The following is a 6,037-nucleotide window of genomic DNA, read 5'->3' on the forward strand; positions in this document are numbered from 1 at the left end:
CATATAGCGTTGTGTAAGTTTAAGATATGTGGCATGATAATTTGATATACACAGACTGTGAAATGATTACCACAATAAGATTAGTTAATACTTCTGCTACTTCATATAGTTAACTTTCTTTTCTTTTTGGCTGCTGTTATGAGAACATGTAGGATCTACCCCCTTAGCAACTTCCAAGTATACAATACAGTACTGTTAACTGTAGTCAGCATGCTGTACATTATATCCCAGAACTTATTCATCTCATAACTAGAAATTTGTACCCTTTGACCGGTAGTAACTCCCCATTTCCCCCAGTCTCTAGTCCTTGGTAACCACCAGTCTATTCTTTGTTTCTATGTACCATGACTATTTTAAGTGAAAGAGTTAAAAGAATTTTACCTTGAAAAAAAATGTGAAGAATGTGTTACATTAGTGGCAAGCATGTTAAAACATATTTTTAAAAAACTTAAAACAAAAAGAATGTGCTGAGAGTTCATTCTGTCTTGCTGTGCCATGCCAGATTCCCCTAAGAAAGCCACTTCAGCCAGTGCCTCCGGCAGAGGCCACAGGCATGATCTACACCACACAACCCCCTTCTTAGAACCATGCTGGTCAAGGGAAGCCAGGCCTAATGATGTGAACACTCCACCCAAACAAGGGTGGCGGTGACTACCTAAGCCCGTTCTCTTTCAAGAATATGAACTGGAAATGGGAAGAGAAAGTCAATCACGTGGTGGGTGCAGAAGCTAGGTGTAGAAAGGCTTCTCAAGGTGTAGAAAGAAGCCCTGAGGGGCCTTGAGAGGGGCAAGTCCTGAGTAAACTGAAGCCATCAGGCAGAGAAGAGACGTACAAAGTAGGGGATGAAGTAATTGGTAACAAAGGAGCGGTAGAAGTAGAGCCCAGGTAGAACAAGTCACCATAATAAAGATGGGGACCAATGCAACTCTGCTATTGAGGGAACAGTGAAATAACCCATTTTCCCCTGCTGCCCTGAATCACTCCGGTTCCCAGTGTTTGTGTTCAACATCTGTAAGAACCAACTGCAGCTGTTTCCAGAGTCCTACAAGGTTCCCCTCTGCATCACCTAAGACATTCTAAGTAAATTGTGGGGCCTGCCATACTTGTATAAACCAATAAGCAGTCTTCCAGAATCATGGAACAAGTGAAAGAAGCTGGATCAACTGCATTTTGCAAAGAGAATTTTATCCTCCAAGGCTGGTTCCAGGTTTTTCTAGGACTAACATCCTAGAAAGAAAACAATATTCTCTATAGCTTAAAAAAAATCATAAGTTAAAAGTTCAATAACTTTGTAACAGATATTTTAAGGGGAAAAATCTTTTTTTCTCTTATCTTTTAGCAGTAGAGCCAATCTTGTTCATATTTCTAAAAAGTCATATAGATAGGGGTGGAAAGCCTAATTACTAACTACTACCCTCAAGTGATTAGAAATAAAAAATATCCACATGTATCTTCTAAAACATTTTATTAACCAGTGTTTTCTAGAAGAATTATTGCTGAAGGGGTCTTGTTTTGCAGGTTTTATAAATCATGTTTCTGAAAAATATTTTATGACATGGGAAAAAGATGGGTACAAAACTCCAATATGACATGGTCACAACTGTGCAAATATTCATGTCTGGGAGATATGTCAGGGACATGTAAGCATGGAGAAATTATGGCTGAATTTTATTTTCTTCTTCACATATGTTTTTAATTTACCAAATGTTCTATAATAAACAGGTGTTAGTTTTGCAACCAAAAAAAAGGCACATTATTTTTACAGTGAAAAGGCAGCAGACTGGACATCACTTATTGTTAATTCTGCCCAAGCAAACCTCAGTTAAACACTCTTTCTTTTACTCTTAGCCAATGAATTATTCAAAATTCTTTAAAGTGCTCTCATAAATCCCGCAGAGAAGCTCTTGTTATTGCTGAGAAGCAAAAGACCCCATCAGTGCTTATTTAAGAGACGCATAAACTTGTATGCAGATTTTCTTTTCCAAATGAGGTCCCAGAAAACACAGAAAATATATATAGACAACTGTGACAAACACAGCTCCCAGAGGAAGTGGAAAGGTGTTGTGCCATCTTTGGGTGCCCCACAATAGTAAAGAGGAACTTTAGAACACAGATTAAAGGAGAACCTAAAAAGACAGCAGTTTTCATCCTCTGTCTTCGTTTGGTTGATGAATCTCTTTCAGGTTTTCACACCTATCTACATGTCCATACACCAACTGGAAACCTGATTTCTCTGCTTTTCAGCCTACTCATTGCATTCATCAGATGAGTATTTCGGTTGTATGCAGTGTAACACTTCATTATGTATCAATTGTTGAACAATTGATTGAACAGTTTTGCTCCAAAACTGTTTCTCATGTCTTAATCTCTCACCCAGAGAAGAGAGGCATCAATAGAGCCGCACACTTCCTTGGTTCCCTTGCCCAGTGCTACCCTGGAAGCAATTTAACAAGCACAAGTACTGGTTGAAGAGTAGGTGAGTCTGGGAAGTCGAGGCCCAGCTGCAAGAAGGGTAACAAAGAGAGGCAGGAAGCGGCGCATCCCCAAAGAGTTTTGCCAACCCGTTCACTCTGGTCTGTGACTCTTGAGTTAAGAGAGTCCAATGTAAGAATAATACTTCTATTTTTCAACTTTGCTCTCATTTACTTAGTCACTATCACCACACCCTGATATTTATGCCAAAAAAAAAAGTTCCAGTGAGCAAATTCAACCAGTGTTCAGTAAGGATAAGCCCATCACCCTTTTTTCCTCCACCATCATATTAAAGTGACTCAGTCCTCCGTCAAGCTGTTCTCTCTTGATACCCATTATGTCAGCAAAAACAAGGAACACCTTCTCTAGACTTCTCTGTTTACTCGAGGCAAGTCCTCAGCACAGGCACGGGACACATGTCCAGGCCCAGCACCCTTGTGTCTTTTCAAAGGTGTCGTCCCAAAACCTCTACCTCTGTGGTTTGAATCGTGATACTAATCCTTAAAGTCATTCTCAAGGATTTTTTTCAAATTTGAATTATACTAGGAAGAGAAGATATCACATTGGTCACAAATAAATTAGCAGAGTTTGGGGTCTGGCTCTGCGGGGAGGACCAGCCAGGAAAATGCCAGTGGCAGTGATGGCGGCAAGTTCCTTCAGTTTCAGAAAGTTGCTAGATCAGTGGGAGAACCAGGAGCTTGAGGCTCCAGGAGAAACTGTTACACCCCCAGTGTATGGTCAGCTTCTAAATTTGTATCTGCTCCATAATAACATGAATAATGCAGGATACTTTTGAAAAAAATATACTATATACTATAAAACCTGCAAATTCTGAACTTGGTCAGTAGGACAAAGAATTTGGCAGAGAGATTTCCCCAGAATCTATTCCACCATCAAAGCTCACTAGTGGTCTGAGATGGTCCAGCCAATCATGGAAGTGCTTAGAGATGCAACCTGGAGAAGAGCCTTCTCCCTGGTCTCTCAAGCATATACATCTATCGTCACCTGCTATTTTGCAGCCTTTGTTGGACTTCCAGTGGAAGAGGCTGTGAAAGGTATACTAGAGAAGGACGGCAGGCTGATTCCACCACAAGGATGGTCATACCCAAAAAGCCACTTGCAGGGGCCCTGGATATTCCTTTAACAGGTTTATTCCCTTATCACAGCCTGCCCCTGTTCCACCCATTCCCAATGAGCGGCAGTTAGCCTGACTCACCAACTATGTGGCTTTCCTTATCATTTATCATTCTGAGTTCAAGATCCACCTTCTGAATCCTGAATACTGACAAATAGAGAAACGTAAAGTGTTTATTTTCAATTTTATCAGATGGATTAAGCACCTTAGCATTCCTAAATATTTGATAAAATACCTATATAATATAAACTAGATTATAACAGTTGTTGAAACAATTCTCATTTTTTAATACTTGACAGTTTTGATGGAGCCCATCAGTATTAAGCAGTCAGTTTATATTTCCTACCGACTCATAGAATACTGCCTTCCTGCTTCATGTAGAACAGTGGTTGTCAGTTGTCTTTTCCTGCCCCAGTGCACATCACACGCCCATCTGTACCATAGGCTGATAGCTGCACCGACAGTTTGAGGCGGACTATCCCCAGGGGCAGTATCTGAATTGCTGAGGACCCTAATTCATCCTCTTTGGAGAATATGCTCTTTTCCTCTCAGCTGCTAAGAATCACAAATATAAAACACTGAGAGCTGAGGAATAAAAAGATCATTTCCTTAGTAAAACAATTTGTTAACTTTAGATTTTTTTTCTGAGAGTGTGACTACATCCATTGCTGGCAACAGAGGACTTGCCATGAGAATGAGCTTAAGACATTCATGGGAAGTATTCATTTGTATTATTTCCTTTCAGAAGAAGAAAGTATATGGGTGGAATGCATTATTGGGGAAAGAAGCTATTGATACACTTTGTACAGCTGTCCTGCAGCCTGTTGATTGCTTATATTTATCCCTTGTGTCAAGTTCTGCCCTTGGGAGAGATACTGAACAAATCTTGCATTTTTTTGTGTGACAGCCCTCTGAATATTTGAAGTTGTTTATTGTATCTTCAGGCTTCCCTGGTAGATCAGACAGTTAAGAATCTCTCTGCAATGCAGGAAACCCGGGTTTGACTCTTGGGTCAGGAAGATCCCCTGGAGAAGGGAACAGCAACCCACTTCAGTATTCTTGCCTAGAGAATTCCATGGACAGAGAAGCCTGGTGGGCTACAGTCCATGGGGTTGCAAAGAGCTGGACACGACTGAACGACTAGCACTTCACACTTCACTTCATTGTATCTTCAGGTTAAAACCACCTCACCTCCTAGTTCATTTATTCTGCATTTGTTCAATAAACATTCTATTTAATTCTTCAACTAGCCTGTCTTCCTATGAATGCATTCTAGTTTGTCACTGGTCATTGTCTCTGTTAAAGTAAAAATGTCTTAATTAAACAGAAATGAAATATGTAATAGAAAAAAAAAAAAACTTAGCAGAGATTGGGAATTCCCTAACCAAGTCCAGTAATTAGGACTCTGCAAGAATCCTGGAGTGGGTTGCCATGCCCTCCTCCAGAGGATCTTCCCAACCGAGTGATTGAACCCAGGTCTCCTACATTGCAGACAGATTCTTTACCATCTAGGACTGTGCACACTCACTGTGAATGGCCTGGGCCAATCCCTGGTTGGGGAACCAAGATTCTTTAAGCCCCAGGGCACAACCAAAAAAATATATAGAGATTATTTTATCCTATCTCTAAGACAAAGCAAGGCATTAGGAAAGACAATGGGGAGGGCAGATGGCAGGAACGTAGATATCTGAGACTGGGACAGTATCTAAGAAGCTCCATGGGCAGTAGGATGCTATGTGGAGATGAGAAGAATCAGGTGGATCATTGATGAAAATAAAAAATGTTAAAGGGGTCAAGGAGGGACAGGATATGTTGACGCGGAATAGTCCTGCCAGCTCTGCAATTGCAATTTTGCTTTAATTGAGGTATAACATATATATAGAAAAACAGAGAAAACAAAAATACGTTGCCTCAGTGGATTGTCATAGGTGAACAATGCAACCACTGATCCAGGTCAAAAAAACTGACAACAATTCAGAAGCTCCCATGGGCCTGCTCCCAATCACCACTCACTCCTTCCTTCCCAAAGACAACCTTGTTTTTAAAAAATTTATTTATTTATTTTAATTGGAGGCTAATTACTTTACAATATTGTAGTGGTTTTTGCCGAACACCGACATGAATCAGTCATGGGTGCACATGTATTCCCCATCCTGAACCCCCCTCCCACCTCCCTCCCCACCCCATCCCCCAGGGTCATCCCAGTGCACCAGCCCTGAGCACCCTGTCTCATGCATCGAACCTGGACCGTGAACCACTTCACATGTGATAATATATATACACGTTTCAACATTACCCTCTCAAATCATCCCATCCTTGCCTTCTCCCACAGAGTTCAAAAGACTGTTCTTTACATCTGTGTCTCTTTTGCTGTCTCACATATAGGATCATCGTTACCATCTCTCTAAATTGCATATATATGCGTTGGTA

General features: G+C 40.8%; 1 pseudogene; it reads left to right on the forward strand.

Moving 5' to 3' along the window:
- The first annotated feature begins 3,097 nt into the window (after nucleotides 1-3,097).
- LOC122437794 lies at nucleotides 3,098-3,758 on the forward strand (annotated as a pseudogene).
- The last annotated feature ends 2,279 nt before the right edge of the window (nucleotides 3,759-6,037 follow it).

The sequence above is a fragment of the Cervus canadensis genome, chromosome 3, assembly GCF_019320065.1.
Source record: "Cervus canadensis isolate Bull #8, Minnesota chromosome 3, ASM1932006v1, whole genome shotgun sequence".
NCBI lineage: Eukaryota > Metazoa > Chordata > Mammalia > Artiodactyla > Cervidae > Cervus > Cervus canadensis.